Genomic DNA, 20,966 nt, shown 5'->3' on the forward strand with positions numbered 1-20,966 from the left:
TCCCATGAGCCACAGCACTAGAGAGGGAAGGCATCTGTACTCCAGAGTATTAAAGTATCTTACAGGATCAGCTGAATGACCTTGAGAACTGGAACAGAAAATCAACTCAGAGCAGTTTGTGAGAAAAGTCATTTATTTGAGGACTAATAAAAAAAACCCCAAACTGCTATAAAGTGGATGCTCATTAGTGACTGAAGAGTTGGAGGGTTTTAATCATGCTTTAATCAGCTAGTATATGATAAAAACATCCAGCTATGTAAGGCAAGGTATTTGTGGTGTAGCTGTGCAAGTACCAGAGGGTTATATAAGGCTCTGCTGTGAGCTCTGCTCCTGGATGCTGTGGACAGTTCTGGGCTGCTGTGTACAGAGGCAAAAAAAGTCTCAGCTGGGGTGAACAGAGGAGGACTGCACTGCTGAGGAGGAGAATGAAGATCCCTTTTTGGGAGGGGCCTAGAAGAGAGCTAATTTAGCAAAATGATTTCTGAGAGGGGGATGTGATTTCCCACTTAAATATGCATGGATCTATATCTTTCGCTTCCTTCCCCTGATCACAGGCTAGAACTGTTGGAGATAATTCGTTAATAAATCATTTCTTAATCAAAAGAAAGGTTTTGAAGCAGAGGAGCCCAGGCAGGGAAGCAATGAAGATGTCCCCATTCTCACACCTCATTGCCAAGTCGACATGGTCATCCAAACCCTGGTAGATCACTTTAGGCACTGACACAGGCCATGAGAAACTGGGACTCTTCAGAAGGCCCTGGGCTCTTTATAGTGTGCTAATTAAGGAGAAGTGAGTGGTCTCACAATGCTAATTGGGATTATTGGCAAACAAGCTTATCTCTTCCTTCCCTTCATCATAAATCTCTCCCTGCTGGTGTCCAGGTGATTGCTGGATGGCTTCAGTCGTTACCTGGGCTGAATATACATTTGTTCAGTTGAAAGGATGCTGGAACACTTCGTAACTAGATCTCTGTGAGGTGAAGATCCCTGTGGCTGCTCATGTTTTGCTTTAAATTAAATGTACAAAGCAGAGATGAAATTGGGAAGCTGCTGGTTTCGAACAGGCAGGTACAAGGGCAATTACATGAGAACATCAAATTCTGTGTGGCTGAGGAAAGATCAGGGCCTGCTTGGATGTGCTGCCTTCAGGTAGTTTGCTGCTTGTGTGTTAGTTCCCACTTGTTAGGACTTCACTAAGTTTTCACTGTCCATGGATTTTAAATTAATCGTTAGTGACCTTTATGAGTCTCTGGAGGGGAGACTCCATTGGATTCAGGTCTGGTTTTTAAGATGCATCAGGTGGTTTGGTCAGTTGTTTTGTTTTGGTTTTTTTCCCAAAAAAAAAAAACAACTTTGAGGAGGAATATACTCAGAGCTGTTGTGAAAAAGAAATAGTGGTCTTGCCTGGATCAGAAGTGTCTGCTCTGTGTGTTTGGTGGCTGGCAGCTTGGCTGAGTGTGTGGGTGTGTGTGTGGGCTCCCCTGTTCCAGCTCCCTGCGATTGTCCTTTTTAGTGTGAGGGGGGTGAGGGTGGAAGTGCATGAGTCTGATGTTTTGACTCTTAATTCTCCCTGGTATTTGCATTTGCTGTTTGCTGCCCCAAAAAATACAGCCTAACATCTTGAGGGGGGGAGGAAAATGCACTTTCCTTTCATATCCTGTTTCCTCATCTTTCCTTTTGCCTTCTTTTTTTTCTGGCCATTGTTTTATCTGCCTTGGAGAAGAGTGGCCACCCCACAGGGCTTCTTCCTCACTATGATTGGCCTCATTGGCTGGAGAAGGTGCCTCTCATGCTGCTTTGATGACTTAGGTGGGAAAGAGAGAGAAATTTCATATCCCTTTTATATAAAAGGCCCCTGAAAACATGAAATGGAGCAGGCTGCCTACTTCCAAAGCCTCTGTTTGGGGAAGGGAGTCATCTGCAGTGTATTATGCCTTATAAATATTGGAGTAGTGCAGTAAATATCAGTAATCTTATTACATGGAGTGGAAATTCTCTTTAATATATTATCTGTGAGGATGCAGGAGGCCCACAGACCTTCTCTCAGGTTTTTTAGGCCTGTTTTTCATGTTTACACTTTTACATTTCATTCATACACTTTTGTTTGTTGTTGTTTGGGTTTTTTTTAAACAAGGTGGTTTGAATTGCCAGATGGGTTTTTCATGAGGACTGTTATGCATTTTTCTGCCTGTTTTGTTTGAATACTGAGGTGTCTGTGTTTGGGGGGGTGGGGTGTTGTTTGGTTTTGGTTTGTTGTGGGTTTTTTTTCCTGTTTATAGTGGATTGATTTGTTGTTAAATTCAGCCTCTCTGCCATGCCAAAAGCCTGCCTCTGGGAGTGGGTCTTGGCTGCTCGCAGTACTTTTTCCATCCTTGATGTGACTGTTCTTGCAAGTTATTTAAAATAAACTGGACACTGGCAAAGGCGTTTATTTTAATTTGTCCCAACCCTCTTGCCTTTTAAAGGGAGATTTGAAAAGACAAAGCCCCTGAACTCGTTTTTCTGTTGCCTGATGGGATTGTCTTTGGGCTCAGCTTGGTGAAGGTCCCACATGAGTCTGTTGCTCCTCATAGGGATGGTTCAGGTTCTGCTAAAGGTGCCTCAAAAGCTGCACTGCAGCAGGAGACCATGTGGGAATGCACCAGAAATGGGTTCTTTGAGAGTGTCCTGGGGAAGCTGGCTGAGCAGGGCTGGGTTGCTGGTTTATCTGATGTAGAAATGAGAGATGGGGACATTTGTCATGGCCATTCTGACATCACCGTTGAGCAATTAAGAGAAAGAAATCTAATTTTTTTGCCATCAGCTTCGCTCCTGGAATTCCCTCATGGCTTATTGTACAAAAGGCTGAAAAATAAGAGTAATAATCTGATTTTTGTCTGTTTCTAGTGTTTTATGTTTTCCATTAAAGCCTTGCTGGGATGCTGTACTGACTTTTTGAACTGCAGGATCAAAAAATACTCCCCTTTTTTTTTTTTCTGGTGAATACTGTCTCTGAGAAGGATAAATATTATTGATTGAGGTATTTAATACACTAATGAAACCCACAATTATCGACTATGTAATTAATATACTGTCTAAAAGTAAAGTTTGACAGTGCATATAGAAAAGCTCTATTGACTTGGCGCTTCTTTGGCAACGTGCCTCGCAGGTTTTTATTTATAGACACTGAAACACACGTTCTTCTTCAAGTAATGATTCAATCCCACTTTCTGCTTGCCACAAGTTAGAAGGCTGCTGTTCTTCTTGCTGACTGTGAGGCTTTTGTGGGGAGCTAAAATCTTCAGCATTTAACTTGGCTACTTCTCTTGCATTAGGTTTTGGAGCGTCCACGTGCACGTGGCTGTTTCTGGTAGCTGGGCAGCACACTATTCCAAGCACCTTCCAGCTTTTTCTAAGGAAGCTTGCAGACCTTTTTTTTTTTTTTTTTACTTTTGTTTGTTACAAAGCTTGATAAGCCATGAAGATGTGGACAATCCAAGGGGCATTTTGATAGCCCTGGCAGGGTCCTAGCAGGCAGGATTTCCTCTCAGTGTAGCTGTTTATGGTGTTCAGCCTTTTTGCACATTTGGTGTGTGTGTGTGCTCTGGGTGAGGCTCAAGGTGATATGTGGTTTTGTTCCAAGCTGAAATGGCTTTCCTTAAGCCTAGCAGCAAGATTTATTCTTCTCCCTGAATTGACAGATCATCCACAGCCCAGGGTGCCATCCTGCCTTATTCCAGGGTTTGGTGGTGCTGCATTCCCATCGTTTTGGCTGACCTCAGGGTGGGAGCTCACCCTGCCTCCCTGGGCCTGGCTTGTCTTCCCTGCCTGGTTCTGCTTTCAGCCCAGCCTTTTGTCCCTTGCTCAGGCTTAAGTCGCCATAAACTGTGTTTAAATTGCCAGGAAGCTGAAGCTACATTTATAAATGTTAAGTTTTTCGTGTGCCCTGTGAAATGTTAAACTTCTTAGCACCAGGTGAAGTTATTTACATCAAACTCAGAAGCTGATAATGAAGGTTTTTTTAGATTTCAAGTGATTTAAAAAAAAACATTCCAAATCCCAGGTGTATCAGCTATCTGGTAATTGGAGCTTGTGCTGTCATTAAAAATGACAGCTTTCTCCAATAACATTCTTAGTGCTTGTAAAATGCAGCTAACATAACCTATATTTAACTTGTATTAGCTAGAATTTCCTCTCCATGCTTGCTTACCTTCAGAGCTTTGGTGTGAATACCAAGGTCCTTCTCTGTTCTACCAGGTAGGAAGAACTGAAATGGTTTAAGCAGGGCTGGACAGGCAAGTGTCCCTGTGGTTTCCCTTTTTTCAGCCATCCTTTGGGCAGGAATAAACCTTAAGCAGTACTGCATTGTGCAAGAAAGCCCAACTTTGCTGAAGGTTTGTGGAAAGCTCCTGTTCCTTAGCCCTGCTGAACAAACAAAGCTGCTTTTTTTTTTTTTTTTCCCCCTCTCTGCGGTCACTTAAAAACATTTGTGATTTGAATGGTTGAGGCACTGCCCCATAATTGAGATGCTGGGTAGCAATCTGCTCCCCTCCTCCGCCTGGAAGTGTTCCACACTGAGCCCTCTAATTAAACAGAAAATGGTTTGTCATGTGTAACTGCCTCTTCTGAATGTAACAAACTCATTTTAAGCGATGCCAACACCATCTTTAGGGCTGTTTTAATAATCTTCACTTGAATCAGAGAGGGCTCTAACCTCCTATTTCACTTCACCAGCTGTTTATTTTGCTGTTTGGTGGGTTTTTTTCCTTGCACCGAGAATGTGTAGACTCCTTGTGTGTGTGTGTGTGTGTGTGTGTGTGTAAACCCTCATTAGAGTAAGTGAGTTTAAGTCTGTGGAATAGTCTGTTAGAGCTGCTGCTTTTAAGCCTTACTATTGACAGTGGGAGCACGTGCTGCCTTTCAGCTCCCAGCCCTGTCAATCACCTGCCTGTCACGGTGAGGGGGGGGTCCAAAAATCTCCCTGCTATCCCTGTTTGCCATGGAAGGGAGGTGTTGAGGAGGTTTCTAAAGCTAACATCTATTTTGCAGACAGATGTGCATGCCACAGCCACCCTCCACACACGCCTGTAATAGAAACCATTAGCTCCTCTGCTGCCCCAGCCCAGAGGAGAGCGGCACCGTGTTCTTAATGCATGAAGTGTGGTCTGGGTAGGACACAAATAGTGTAGCAGATTACCAGGTAAAATTGGCTTTTACCTCTCCCCCATCCTTCTCAGACACTTTCCTGCCAAACTTCAGCTTTTAAGTCAGCGTTCAAAGAAATTCTCTCTGTGTAAAAGGCCTCTTGCTGCCTTTTAAATTGGCTAATGTTTGGCAGAAAATCCGAAGAGCGGGTACAGTTATTTAGTGCCTTCATTACTTACTGCCTGGAGACTTTCTCTGATATTAGTGGCTCCTGTTTATTCAGGGCGTGCTGGTGTCTTCCTCTTCAGCCTGCCTTTTGGGTAGGGGGGGACCTGTAGGAGCTCGCAGTGGCATGCCACAGCCTCATGTCCCACGTGAATGCTTTTCCTCTGGACAAACCCCATCCCCTGTGCTGAGGAGGAGCACCCTCCCTTGCCTGAACAGCTTTACTGCACAGGAGCACCAGTGAGAAGATGAGGAGCAGCGTTCTTCCATGTTGTTAACATCCAGCTGGGATGTGAAAAATCACTTGTAGGTTTATATCTCTAACTATTGCAAGCCTGATGCCACCATCTACAAAAATGGAAGGAACAGCAAGCCGACTCCTGTCAGTTTGTTACAGCATATTTATAACTGAAATGCTAATTCCTGCTCTTGACTCATAATAGCTTCTGAATTCTGAATCTTTAAAATCCGGATCTCATGTTTTGAGGTTAATCCATTCAGATAGATTGGGAAGCAGAGTTTATAATTTGGAGAAGTAATGTCAGTCCTCCTTTGCTTCAGCCAATCCTTTCATGTTGGCAATGGGTTCTAACAGCAAGACAATACTTGACCCTTCCTGATAGACTAGTCAAAAATCAACGTGTTCACTTCATCTGACTTGATATTACGGTTTCCTTCATCCTCATACCTTGGCCTGTAAGCTGAAGAGTCACAGTGACTGGGTGTTTGCACACTTGCCTCATTCTGATTTACCTCCTTCAGCTTCTTGTGAGCCTTAACCCATTTTCTGTGCAGTCTCCAAGTGTCCAGCTTGTGTGAAGAGATTAATAAGATTCCCCCCACCCCCCCAAAAAAAAAAAAAAATCTTCATTTTTAAACCTCTCCCATGGAGCAGTACAGTTTTCTGGGGTCTGAAGACAGGAATGGTGTTGATATAGCACCCATCAGTGGATGTTAAGCCAGCCTTTGCTCTAGGAAGCCTGGGTCATCACAGCCCTTCCTGATGCTAAAGCTCCAGCAGCTGCCTTTACCTTGTAAAAAGCTTTGATTGACTTGCTCTCGTTATACTTGACTCTTGTGTTGGATTGTGGAGAGAACATGCTCATTACTGAGCAAGATTTAAGAAAAAGAGTAACTGGAATTGGCTAGAACTTTAATTGCCACGTTTGGAATCAAATACACAAACGCAACGAATGGGAATTTCTTTTTGAAACTTCACTACTTTGTTTCTGATACTTTGGTTTTCTTTCCATAACTGGTGGAAGGTCACAGTGTTTTAATGGCCCCTCTTGGTGTCACTTCCTGGGAGTAACAAGGTGGCATCTGGTGTTAATGGTGGATCCAGTCCCCAGGCAACAGTTGATTCCCATGCTTTGCCTCCTATTTTTTGAGCACAGAATCACAGAATATCAGGGGTTGGGAGGGATCTCTGAAGATCATTGAGTCAACCCCCTTTTCTGGGGGGGTTTTGAGGGTGTTTGGTATCTCAGCTGGGAAGGGGGACAGCTGGTGGCTGCTCCCAAAATCAAAGCAGAAAGGGCAGGATATACTGGTGTCCCCCTTCCCAGCTCTGGTTTCCCACTGAATTTGCCAGACCTAAGGGGGATAATTTAGCTCCTGAAAATAAACTTTAGACTCTGTTTACACTCCTTAGCTCATTGTTGTGGGTGCTGGGTGCTTACAGGAGAGGTGTTCAGCCCAGTTGATGCTTGCAGAACGTGGTGTGCCAGTTGTGTGTGGCTGCATCCTCATCCTTAAATCCCCCTTTCAGGAGTTCCTGCCTGTGCACTTTATAAGCAGGCTTGTAGCAAACACCTTGCAATGCATATTCATTATTTCAGCTTTGCTTATCGCATAAGGCTCGAGGGTGGGGGGGGAGAGAGAAGTGATTCTCTCCCCAGTTTGTGTTCCTTGAGCTAATCCACCTCTCCTGCTTGGCACAGTTAACTTCCCAGTTGCAATATTTTGTGTATGGCAGAAGCAAGTTTTAATTGCACTACACAAGTCCCCGTCTGCCAACAGTTCTTTAGACTTCATGAATGCTCTAGCTGAAGAATAGCCTCTCTGGATTAGCATCATCTTCCAACACACCCTTCTTGTTGGATCACTGTCAGGGCAATTGATAAAAGAATATTTCTGAATTGAGCCAAAAAGTACTGGGGGTGAGCTGCAGCAATCTCCAGGCTTCCAGACAAATGAGGGGAAAGCAGGGAAAGCAATAACTCTGCACTCAGGACGTCACAGGCATGGCAGGAGCTTTGGAAGGTCTAGATTAAAACATAGCTATTTTTCTTCTGGAAATAGGAAGAAGGGATTTGGTGCCAGTCAGAAGAAAAGCCTGCCCAATTCAGGCAGGAAGCAAATTCACTGCAACAGTTTCTCCAAGAGCCTGGGAGCAGCCACAGTGCCTGATCAATTGGCAGAGCCTGGAGGTGCCAGCAGAAACAGCTCTGCTGCACCCATGGTAATTAACTCTGAATTAGCAGGTGTGTATTTGAAACCCTTAAATGCTCCTCCTAGGATTTCACAAGCCTGTTTTGAGCAGCTAAGTGTTGCCTGGGCTTTTTTTTTTTTTTCCCCCCATAAAGCTGCTGGTAACCCTGGTTTGCATCAGTGGGGCAAGTGAGCCCCGTGCTGCTGTGGGAGCTGGAGCTGATCCAGCAGTGCAGCCACTGGAATAACCCCTGGAAATAGGGTTTAGGCCATAAACCTTTTCAGCTATCTCTTAAGAGCTGTTCATCCTGGGAGATAAGTCATGTCTTCAGAAATGACTGGCTCAGCTATTGTCTGCATAACATCACCTTTGTTTATAGTGCATTTTCTAATGGCTCAAGCAGCAGAGTAAAATTTAAATAAGTAATTATTGTGCAGAAGGCACAAGCTAAATGGAACAATTCCCCTGGCTGCTTTGCCCTTTTGGCTGCACTCTGAGCACAAGCCAACTCCCTCAGCAAGCAGGTGGGTTCAGATAGGCAGATTTTGGCAGCAGGGGCACCCTTGCTCTAGGAGCACTGTTGCTCAAACTCTGCCTGCACAAACTTAAAGCAGCTAAATTATTGGTACAGCCCAAGATAAATATGGGCTCAGGGTTTGGTGTTGGGATTTGGTTTTTTTTCTTAGTTATTTTTCTTTTTTTGCTTGGTTTGTTCCTTTAACTAAGACAAGTGCAGAACCTGGGCTTGGATTTTTTTTATCCCAATAACTTAATACAGGGATTTATAACTTGGTGTCCCTCCAACAACTGGCCCTTCAGGAAAGCCACCGGCACTTCTTCTGGAGCCAGCAGGTGGAGCTTGAAGAATAGCATCAATTTCCAACCCCATTTGTGCTAGAGCCCATTGAGTGGGAGCTATCTGTGCTGAAATCCTGATTGAATAAAAATTGTTCATTATGCAAACTGTCTGGTTCAGTACACAGAGGCAGCCCCCAGGCACGGACCCCAAGTAGCTGCTTTCTCTTTCCCCAGATTAAAACATATGAACTGCTTTGATGTAATCTTATAACAAAGCCTAATGGAAATTTTATATCCTCTGAAGTTGACTGTCATTTCTCATTGCCCTGCTTCCTCTGTCCTATTAATACTCCAACCCAAAGAACAGGAGCTGAACTTGCTCTCTTTTTACTCTCAAATACTCGGTGTGCTTCCCTCTCCAAGTTTTTATTTACGTTTAAATACTGGTAGATTACATTACAGTGTGTTTAATCCCGTGTTTTTTCCATAGCTATTTGTCATTTTAATGGAATGCTGCAGAATATTGCATTGTGCAATGTGTTTAAATTGATAAATTGTATTAGAAAAATATTGGATAGGATTTTTAATGGTAAGTGGGGCTTTAGTAGATATATTTTCTCATTAGTAGACTAACTGCACACAGACTGCATGAGGCTGGAATGTTAAGGATTTTGGGATAAGCTATATTTATGACTTATTTTACTAATTAAGGCACAATTTTATCATAAACTTTTCCCAGACTTTGCTGAGCAGGATGAAGGAGGAAAACTTGCCCCAGTGCAGTTACTCTACAACATCAGTTGCCATAACAACTTCATGCAATACTATATTTTTACTTGAAATTCCTTTTAAGACTCAGTTGCTGTAATAATTTGTTTCAGCTGCTAAAAGGCATGTTTCTCTTTGTGGTGGTTTCAAGGCTCTCATTACAGTAACAAAAAAGTGGCTGTGTTAATATAGACTCTTTTCGTTTCAACATATACAAAAGTTCAATAGACTCCAAAAATAGAATTAAAGGGTGGATGTGATGAATCTGCTATAAAATCTTTTCCAGTCTTTAGGAAAGAGGAATGGGCTTATCTGATGAACTTTATTAACAGCTTTAAGGAAAGATGCTCCTGCTACTCCCTACCCGTAATTATTGACCCCAATGTGAATTTTAAAATGCAGTTTCTTGCTGTTGATGCTGCTGCCTTGCATCAAACCCACACCACTGAGCTTCAACAAGGGTGTATTTACTCTCCAAAAGAGTCGGGGCATCAGCTACTCATCTTTCCAGCCCTCCTCTTGCTATTGGTCCTGAAGTCTCTGTTTAGGAGAAGAACAGCAGAACGGAGCTCCAGCTCCTCCTAATGTATCTGCTCCTTGAATTCATTAAATAACCACCTCACACCGAACAAATATTGTCTAGGTTTTGGCCACGGGCATACTAGATGTGTAAAAACAATTTTCAGGCAGCCTGGAGTGTTGTCTGATTCCTGATTCCAACCTTAATTTAGTGGAAGGCAAGGAGTGCATGATAAGAAAGTTGCTTGCTTTTCCTTTTAACCCTTTCCCACAGCTTTGGTGCCTCTTGCTTCCTCCCAGGAACAGGCTGTGCTGGAGCTGCCCCTGCCTGCCCAGCCCAGCCTTCAGCTCTTCTAAATCCCCCATCTGGCTTTTGGCATCTCACAGTTGAGGCAGCAGTTCCTCAAACGAGTTCTTGTTCTAGTTCAGCATATGGACCCTGTTTCTGCTGGTGCCAGGCAAATAACAAGGTTTTAAGCTGTTTGGTTAATTGAGGCAGTCAAAATACAGCTTTTTTTTTTTCTTCATGGTCTCCAGGCTTCTCAGGTCCATGGAGCAAGGTGAGATGTGCTGGTGGCTTCACCAGGCATTTCTCCTAGGAAGGATGCAGAGGCAGAAGGAGGGAATCTGCTGTCTCCAAAGTTGTTTGTGTACATGGCATTTTAATTTTGGTGCTATTCAAGTGCCAAAGGGTCGTGGCCTTTTTCATAAAGCCCCTTTGGAGTGAGGTGGTGCTGTTGGGTGTGATGGAACATTTTTCCTTCCAGGGCAGAATGAGTGCATTTGTTTTCTGGAGCCAGGGGGATGCAGAAAGTCTCAGCCCAGCTTTACTCCTTGGCTCCAGAGTGCAGAGAGGAGGGACTCTCGCTGGAGGAAGGAGAAAACACCAAACCTCTTAAATATAGATCCCACCACTCCACCTCTTTGACTTCATTATTCTGAATTCTGCCATTTTACAGCTTGATCACAGGATTCTGAACACACTTATAACTCTGCTTTTTCCTGCATTGTGGTCTTTTTTTCACCTTTTTCTAATCCTGATTCTCCCTGCTGAGTTGAAAGGGTTAAAATGGTCATATTTTGCATCCGTTCTCTCTGGCTGGTTCCAACCACAACCCTTGGATTTTTCAGTTAGAGCAGAAATGATGGTCATTTAATGCACCCCCCTGCCTGCAGCAAAATCTTCATCAAGGTTTTCCTGCAGCCTCCCTCAGGCAGCTTCATCTTGTTGCTTAATTGTCTTGATGCTTTCTCACAGCTTCAGATTTCAACTGCATTTTCCCTCAAACTACAACCATGGTTTGGTTGTGGCTCAGGAGAGTTGACCCCTTTACAACTTGGTCTCTGTCATCCCTGGCTGTGAAATTTGGGCCGGGCAAATTATTTTGGGTGAGTAGAGATGATAGAAAAGGGCATGTCTCACCATGAAAGATGAATCATTCCTTTGCCTTTTACTCCTTGTTGTAGTAACATTATTCCTGAGGAATTTTTTTGGCTATTTATATGATTGTCAGATGTGATTCCATCAGAATTAGAAAGGAATTCAGCATGAATTAGTGGCCACTTAATGTTCTAGAAAGCTGTGATGTAAATGTACTCCATGATCTCATCTGCAACTCAGTCCTTGGAGGATGCTTCAAGGTAGATTTTTTTTTTTTCTAAAGTGATCATAAATTGCAACCAGTCATTGGACTCCCTCCAGTGCTAGAGCAATCACTGGGCCAGTTCAGCTGAAAGGTTTGATCAGGTGTTTTACTAGCAGGTTTTTATTTCACTAAATGAACATCTCCTAAAGAACTGGGAATGTAATATTTACACGTTAAAGTGCTGCTGTAATGGCACTGCATTTAACTTCACTAGGAGACCAGGAATCCCGTGGTAAAATGCCTGATAACTGCTGCATTTACCAGGGGAATGAATTTATAGCAGTTGAATTCCTCTGGCAGAACAAAGGGCTGCATGATGAGAGCACCCTCTTCTCTCTCACAACAGCTTGGAGCCAGTCCTGGATCTTGCTCCAGGAGACTGGAGCGTTGCTTTGCATCTTTGCAGTTGTTGCCTTGCCCAATGGCCTGGAAATATTTTGGATAAGTTAAAAAGGTGGGAGGGGGTGGGGGAAATGTTATCCTTCTGTTTTACCCCCTGCAGGTTACGTGGCACTTACTAATCTCATTTGGAAATTCCAGGTGAGGTTTTCCACAGGGAGTGGCTGTTGCACGTGAGCTGGGTTACATGGAGTGGTGGTGGAGGTGGGACTCAAATCCACCTACTCCAGCCTGGAGTATCCATCTTCCTGGTGAGCAGGAGTGTCTGTGATGCAGCTGCAGAGGTTTCCAAAGACTGTCCCTCATCCTGTCCCCCATTTCCATGGCTGGGGCTTGGGACAAGCACGCTCGTGCCGCAACACCGTGGCACCTTTCCTGCTGGCTGGCATCAGCCCCCTCTGTACAGGTACCTTGTGTTCAGCTCTGTGGCTTCCATCTCCCTCTCATTTCTTCCATCGGTATTAATAGTAGCTAATTATTGCTTTTACTATTAGGTCATGTGTTGTAAATACACTCCATGCTCTGTGCGTCCCCGCGCGCTGCCGTGGGTGCTAATGCCTGGATTCTGCCTCTTAACATGCAGCCTAATTGCCGACTTGCACTGTGCTGCCTGACATCCTATTTTTTGGGATAATTGCTCCCAAAGTCTCAGCATTTTAATGCAGTCGGCATTACACAGTCTAGCTAAAAATTGTTCAAAACAAACCTTGGGTCCCGTCCCAGAAGAAACCATTTCAGAGCTTCCTGGGAAAAAAAGAGCAAGCAGGGAGCTTTTGCTCCAGCCCTTCTTCTTCCTCTCTTCTTCTTCCTCTCTCTCACGTGCAGCTCGCTGTGTTGGGAGCAGTGGAGTTGCAGAATCCCCTGGGAGCAGAGCCCTGCTGCAGCCCCCACCCATCCCTCCTCTGCCTGTGTCCATGGGTGGCCGGGAGATGTGTCAGTGACAGCTGGTCACTAGTGAAAAATCTTTTTAATTATTGAAGTGGAGGTGAACGCCTGCTCTTATTGGTGTGGGCACAGGCTGCAGCTTGGTTAATTTTCCTCTTTAATCTCTCCTGGAAGAGCTGAGTGCCTGCTCTCCTTGGTGTTGTGTTTCCCTGAAGAAAGATGCTTTGAAGAAGTCAGCTCCTGCTCGGGATGCTGATGTGAACGAGTCCCTCAGCAAACACAATTCAGGCTTTTACCCTAAAAGCACTCGAGGGTTATTTGTGTGTGTAATGTCACGGTGGCCTAACGGGAGAGATCTGCCCTGCTCAGTTTTAAACCACGCAGCACTGGAAGCTTCCCAGGTGTGATGTTAGTGCTGATTTTGCCTTTTTCTCCACTTTCCATCTGGGAGATGGAATAAAGCAGAGCCCTGCTTTGCCTTTCACAAGGAGACTCTCTCCTCTGCTGACAGCTCCAAAAGAAATGTCCCCATTGCTCTTTATGGGACCTTTAGCTTCCCCCTCTCAGGCCAATAATGCAGAGGCTGCTCCTTTGCAAAGGGAGAGCTTTGCGCATAGATGTGTTCCCTTCTGCAACCACTGACTCTGGCACAGGGAAGGTATCCATGCTTAGTTGTGTTGCTGCAGAAAAGCTCGTTTTCCTCCCTTTTCCCGCTCTTTGGGGCAGAGCAGAACATATGTGCAGTTACCTCTTAATTCTTCTGTGGAGCCTTAGGACTAGTAAAAACCTTTCAGTGTTCTGATGTGCCAAGCAACTGTTGTTGCATGCTGAGAAACAAAGACTGGTTTAAAACTAAACGTAAACCAGACAACAAAAGCCCCATGTTCTTCTTCCAGTGAAAAAGTGAAAAAGCTTGTGACCCCCCCCTGTGGCAGGTGACACTCTTCTTTGCTTGACTAATTAATTGCATTGGATCTGCATACCTGGGTGGTAATGAGGGACTTGAGGGCCAGCGTACCCTTTAAATAACAGAACATTGAAGCATCATTGCTTTCATGTTTGTCTACTGGCTTCTAATTATTGAAGGCAGCTGACTTTAAAGCATAGGCCATTTCCTCCCCTTCCTGCAGCGGGGTCATAACAGCTTGTTTATAGACTCCTAAGCAGGTTTGCTGCAACAGATTGTGACTTTAAATAGAAGGTTGCTAAGAGTGAGGTAAGGGTGCCAGGAGAAATGAGCTTTCTCAAAACAAGTCACTTGGTATTTTGGGGAGATGGGAGCAGCAGGCAAAAAAGCATCACTGGGGAGGTGAAGGATGGGTGGCTGGCGTTGGTGGTTGGTGTGACCAAATTATATACATATATTTATTTTTTTTAATATATATATATGTGTATATATATATGTGTGTGTGGAGGTATCTGTGTTCTTTTAGAAAGCAGAGTGTGACTGAGCAAGTCATGTCCTGGGGAAACCTCTCCCAGGATTTTCCTGGACCATCTCACAGGACGGCACCGTTACTAGTTATTTATTCATCCTCAGCAAATGCCAATAGCTCCTGTTTGGCATTGGGCTGAATATCAAAAAAGTTGATTCATTGACATACAAAAAAACAAAACCAAACCTACACTGGACAAATGCTAGAAAATATGTGTTGGTAAAGAGGTGGACTGAGTGATGAACATGTTTTCTATCTCCAGTTGCTCTGAGTCATATGGCCGTAGCTTAGCACAGATTTTTATTATCTTATCAATTACCTACATCCTTTAATTTCATATATATACAGTTTGAGATGTTTGGTTTGCTTTCAAATACCTCTTATCCTTGCCCCAGTAGACTGTTGCCGCTAAATAGATGGGATTATTTTCTTGGTGGCCATGTCAGATTTATTTACACTGCTAAGCCTGCTCTAGGAGTTGGGGTGAAGATAACTATCAGACTATCAAATTCAGCTTTACCCCCTTGGATTTAGTCCCTGGCAGGCTTCTGCTAAAGTCTTGGAAAGCAAAATTCATTAGATGAACCTTAGCATGATTTTTCCATAGCTTTGATTTTAATCAAAGTGCGGATTTGAAATGGTTTTATTGTGAGGATCTGTTGACTGAACATCAATTCCCCCCACCTGGTGTGGAGATGCATCCTGTGTGCTCAGGGAAATCCCTGGCTGAGGGAGCAGAACAGCAGAAAGGGCAGAAATGAGCCTCTGAGCCTTGCAAATGCACTGCAGGATGCTGTCTTGCTGCATTTCAAGGACCTGAGTTCAATTGCAGGGCTGTTGTTCTGCTTAGCCATAATGGGCAAACTAATCAATTAAAATGGCCCGTTGTTACGCCAGGGAAGGCGGGTTCAGAGGAGCTGCCTCACCGGCCCGAAGGATGCGAGTTAGACCAAACATCCTTTTATCTCCAGATCTGCAAAATCAAGGCAGTTCGTTTTACCCAGGTACCTGGGAGCCCAGGGAAGAGAAATTCAGGGGAAGCTCTTTAGTAGGTTACTAAGGAGTGGTTTTGCATAAGGCGATGGAGTTGTTTCTCTCTGCAGACCAATTTATACAAGCCCCAGTGACTGCAGCGAGCTGGCAACTCCCAGAGCTCCCGGCTGCAGCTCCACACCCCAACAGGAGCTGCTGGGGGAGGCTCGGCCATGCTGGCCCTCTGCTCCCTGAAGAAGGAAGGAAGGGAACCTGCATGTTTCAGAGCTTGTGTGCCCCTATTTTCTGTAAGGCTGGCCCAGGAGAAACACCTCTGGGTGTGTGCATTTGAATTCTAAAGAGCTTTGCTTTCCGGGTCAGTGTGGTGCCTGATTCGGACCCAACTTCCTTGTGAAGGAGAAAAAAAAAAAAAAAAGAAAAAATTGGAAAAAATAGAAAAAATAGTAATCTGCATGGTGCTTTGGTGTAGGCTGTTGGAGTGTGCTGACCACAGCAGCATCCTCTGGGTAAGGACAGCAGTTAGCTCCCAAGGCTGCAGGTGACCCCCGTGTGGCCAGGACCCGCTGCGTGAGACGGTTCCCTGTGCTGGCAGGAAGGAGGAGGTCAGAGCATCCTGTCCCCAGGACAGGTGTAAATGGAGAGTAATTGGGCTGGAGTTGGTGGTTGCAGTGATGTAAGAAGTGGTGTAAGGCAGAGGTGAAGCCAGACCCTAATGACAGCTTCTGCCTGCTTGCTGCATTCTGCAGAGAGATCAGCACTTCCAGCAACAAAAGAAAGTAGGTCAGTGCCAGGTCCCCCTCCCCGCCTGCGTGCTGGAAGCACATGTGTTGGATTACATGCCTGCAGATTGAGGCAGGAGCCACTGGGATGGGTTTGGCTCTTTTCTTTTTTCTTTTCTTTTTTTTTTCCCCTTTGGGAAGGTGCATGCAAAAGCAATTTGGTGCTTTCCAGCCTGCCGGTGTGGTCCCTCTCGCCATGTTTTTCTTGGAGCTGCTGCATCCCTGATGCTCAGGGGCCTGTTTGCACGTCAGTATTGCAGGGGGGCAGTTGCTCCCCTTCCCTAGCAGCCCATCTTGGGGCCAGGAGGGCACAAGGCCAGCAGCAGCACCCGGGTGTGCTCCTGGTCCCTGCCCATCCCCTGGTGCCCTGATCCTCTGCCTTGCCTTGCTGCGGCTGCAGAACTCCAGTTCTACTTGAACGATTTCCTGACACGTTAATTGGGACTCCTGCTATGATTAAAAAGAAATTTCAGATTAAGCCCGCCATGCTGTACAGCTCAGAAAGGAAACATCTCTTTATAAGCACAGCAGGAACGTGGGGACTCCATTATTATTATTTTCTTTTAACTTTGAAGGAACTGGCTCTCACAGCTGTTTTGACCACAAGGAGACAAGTGCGGCAGCCGCTCGGCTGTGGTCAGAGCTGAGCAGAAGGGCTGCTTGCAGGGAGATTAAATTGCAGGGTGTTTATCCTTTTTTTTTTCTTTTTTTTTTTTTTTCCCCTTAATGTGATAATCATAATGAGTTTATCTCAGTAGACTTCAGATCCTGTCTGAGTGGGTTCCTGTGCCGCTCTGGGGCAAAGCTTGGAGGGACTCGCAGGTCATACACAGCAGGCAAGTGGGCAGGTGTGGTCCCAGCTCTGAGAAGCAACCTGTGGTATTTAGAGTATTTAATTCATTACCTTTGCAGTGCTGTAGTTCACCACCTCTGAAAGCATCTTGAGCTTGCTGTGTCTTTGGGGAAAGTCCTTGGGACAGCATCACTTGGTTGTTGGTCCTGTGTTGTTCATGTGAAGGACACCAATGGCTGGGTGAAGTGGTCTGAGGCTAACGGTGTCTTCTTAAACTCTCAGATGTTTGCTCAATTTCTTTTCAATTTGGAAGGCTCTCATGTAGTTCGCAGTCAAAACACAGCCCTCCTCCCCTAGGCGCTGCCTCCCCTTGGAGAGGATCATCTGAGGATGTCTTCTCGGACGAAGCTTTCCACCTGCCATGTTTTAGGTAGGACCAGCAGTAAATCCTGTTCAGCTGAGCTTCTGGGTGGCACAAGGAGCCTAACTCTGCTGGTCACCAGCTCTTCTCAGCACCAGGAGAGAAGTGCAGATGTTGGGTACCCAGAGCAGGAGTTGCTGTGGGGCTGCAGCATCCTGGCCCTGCCTTCAGCCCGTGCTGGACTCACTGAGTCGGTAGGCGAGGGCAGCCGTAAATTATCCCCCACTTCCCCTCCCCTTTTTTTTTCCCACTTTAAACTTACCTTTTGGTGTTCCAGCTGAAGCAGCATGAGGTGAGTAAACTCCACTGCTCAAAATAAGAGTGGATAAGCTGAGTTTACTTGCATTTATTCATGAATTCACCACTCCACTGGGGCCTGAAAATCAGAGCCAAAAGGAACTGCAGCGAAAATTGGCCTACATGCAATGGCCCTTTTGCTCTATTTCTGTGTTGAGATGTGCTGGAAGCCTGAGGAGCTGGGATCTGACTTGATGTAGGAGCTGCTTTTTGTTTTCTTGTTCTGCTGTTTGAAGCTCATGTTGGTTTTCTGTATATAATGTAACTTGGGGGAAGTCACACAGCAGGGGGAAAGAAAAAAATCTATTTGAGAATTGCTGCGTTTAGTGCATGACTCGAAATTATCAGAACCAGCCCAGGCAAAAATTAGCATTTATTTCCACAGACCTGAAAAATAAGAAAGAGAGCAAATGGAAATAAAGTGATTAGCCTGTGTTAAAAATATTGACACCCAGGGACAGGGGGCTGCATTGGACTGGAGAACATTGTTCTGCTGGAAGGAGAGGGGTTCCTGTGAATAGTGAACTCTTGTTTGCACTTACGTTTGTGCTGACTCTTAGGCAAAATCTGATTCCCAGATGACCTGCAGGACACACACTTGCCCCAGCCATGGGAAGAAGTCACGCCAGCCACCGGAGAGCCAAGTGTGCTGGATGGGGTTGGGCTTCAGCAGGGGTGGAGATGGATCCATCTGCAAACCAGGTCATTGCTGCTCTTGTGCTTTTTCTCTGGGGCCCCCTTGAATCACATCATCACTTCGTTCTCCCTGCAGCTGGGATTACTTTTCACGTACTCTGCTCACATAATTGCCTCTAATAATTTCTCTGCTGACTTTCCTTCATTCTTGAGTCAAATATGACCACCTTTCCCTTTCCCCCCCTCCCCCCTTTCCAAGGCTGCTTGCACCCGCTCCAGCCTGCTCTCCTTCCTGCTGCTCCTGCCTCTCCTGACCTCACCTCTCACTGCTTTTATCTCGAGCATTTCCATCTCCCTTCCCAGCAATCCCCCCCTCAGTGCTTCCTTAGCCCTGGCATGCTGCACAGCTCGTGCCTGTGGATGTCCTTGCCTGGTCCCAGAGCTGCTCCTCACCCTGTTTGCTGGGAAGGGGCTCCTGCAAGCACCTGGGATGATGGAGCATCAGAAAAGAGGATGCTGTCAGGCAGGGCTGTCCTGTATCCTTTTGCCATCTGGATGCTGGCATCAGCATTCCCAGGCAGTGCTGTGCTGGCAGTGGTGCTCACAGCACATGCACTGGGATTTTGGAGTTCTCCCATGTTTACTCTGTGGAAAACCCTTCCAGCCACCGGGCAAGCCGGGTGCTCAGGGTCCTGCCGTGCCAGCTGGAGCAGCAGCAAGCCGAGGCAGGCTGTCAGCATCCCGTGGTATATTTAGTTCAGGTTTAGCAGGGGCTCCATATGTGTGTATTCTCTGGTTTCCTTTTGCTTTCTACGTGCTAAGTAGATGCAGGAAGGAGCCGAGGACTCTTCCTGCCGTGGCAAGGATGCGGTTGTGCCGCCCCACCTGCTGCTCCCTTAGAGCTGCTCCCCGAGCTGGGCCTTTGGAAAAGCATTAGTGCAACAGCTTCAGAGGAGCAAGTGGCCCAGGGTGTTCTTCTATCAGGAACCCCCAAAAAGGTGCTGCAGTCTCCCCAGCTGCAGGGATTCTCCCCGGGGACAGGGCACTCAGGGCTGTGAGGTGGTGCCCTGCCCGCAGCCAGTTCTGTGTGTCAGTTGGTCTTGGGTTTTGTGTGTTTGGGTCTTTCTCAGGACTGAGACCCAAAAGTGTCACCCTGATTTTCCTTTTTTATTATTATTAAGTTTTTATGCCTTAACCTCATTCTAAAAAGTGAATTGAAAATAATACAGATACCCTGTGAACTCCCAGGAGGGTTAAACAGGGCTTATTCTGAGGACATGAGGGCATGCAGGGCAGCTCTTGAGACAGCCCACCTAGAAATGCTTCTTTAGAGAAGACCTGCAGGAAGACCTTTGACTACAGAATATTTTAGCTGCAGAAGGATTGACTGAGGGAATAGCTATAAAAACCTTTTCCAGGGAGAGCAATTTGTGTGCACTATTGAGAAACCAAGTCTGAGAGGTCTCATCAGGTCTGTAGGGAAAAAACAAAACAAAACAACAAAAAAAACCTGAAGTCACACTGGTGGGCTTGAAGTTGAAGAGTTAAACCTCAGCTGTGAGGTGGGGAAGGTGCAGCACAGAGTCCTGGGCTGAGGATGCTGCAGGACCTGCCCATGGGCTGGGGTGGTCAAATGAAACTGGTGCAGTTCAAATTGAAGCAAACAAAATCCATCTCTGGGGATGGCAACCCCTTGCTGGGAGTGGGATCTGCTTCTCTGGGAAATAACATGTACAGACATGGGGAAGAAATGGAAATCTTTCTGGGCAGGTCAGCAAAGAGCCAAGAGTTTTGTTGTTCCATAACGGCCTCGGAAATCCAAAGCCTGTCATAGGAGTAATTTCCTATTTTAATAGAAGTGTTTTGCTTTTGACCCTGTGTGGCAGAGCAGGAGGTGAGCTTTGACTGGTTCCACCTGACTTTGGTTTCCTTCCCTCTCTATTGTTTTTTTTTTTTAATTATATCTTCAGTCCCCAGGGCAAGGACATGGATGTCTGGCATGGGTGGAAACAGCCCCACGGGGTGTAGCAGGACCTGGTTTGGGCAGGATGGAGGTGGTGAAAGTGGACTCTGAGGCCAGAGATGCTCTGGTGACCAGAATGTTGTTGTTAATCATGGTTTGGCAACAAGGTGCCTCTGCAAGTGTGTAAGTGCAAAATAGTTCCCCTCTCCCAGAGCTTCCCAGTACCAGCAGTGCCTTTTGTACCTGCACAAGATCAAGGGCTGGGATGCAAAACACTGACTTCTGCCCCAGCCCTGGGTTTCTTTCCTTGGACAATGACCTGAGTCTTTTCATCTGAGGGAGATGTACAGCTTTAAACCCACGATTTAGCATCCCCCCCATTCAGCTGCAAAATACTGAATTCAAAGCTCCTGGCAGGTACTGCAGCACTTTGTGAGGAGACCACAAACAAATTGAGAGAAGAAATGAAAAAGAGAAAGGGAATTTGGAGTAATTTTAGGCAGTCTCTTACAAAGCGGATGGCAAACACACCTGCCTGATCCTCTGCCTGTCTGCAGCACAAGAGCTTTGGGAACTGGTTCCCCTGAGCAGGGGGCACAACAAGCTGTCCATAAATCAACAGCCCCCAGACTATCACATTTCTTTATTACTTGGGGTTGTGCCTGTGTTGGACTCACGTAGCTATTTTGTTACACTTCTTCTAGCTATGTGTGTGTGTCCCCTCCAAATAAAAAATAATCCATTATTGCAACCATTCCCTTTATCCTTTGCTTCTTTTTAATTCTTTTTTCTTCTGTTCCAGAAGCCAGGGAGCCAGCCGTGGTGGAGCTGGTGGTGTTAATGTTCTGCA

Source organism: Apus apus, chromosome 18 (genome assembly GCF_020740795.1).
Source record: "Apus apus isolate bApuApu2 chromosome 18, bApuApu2.pri.cur, whole genome shotgun sequence".
NCBI lineage: Eukaryota > Metazoa > Chordata > Aves > Apodiformes > Apodidae > Apus > Apus apus.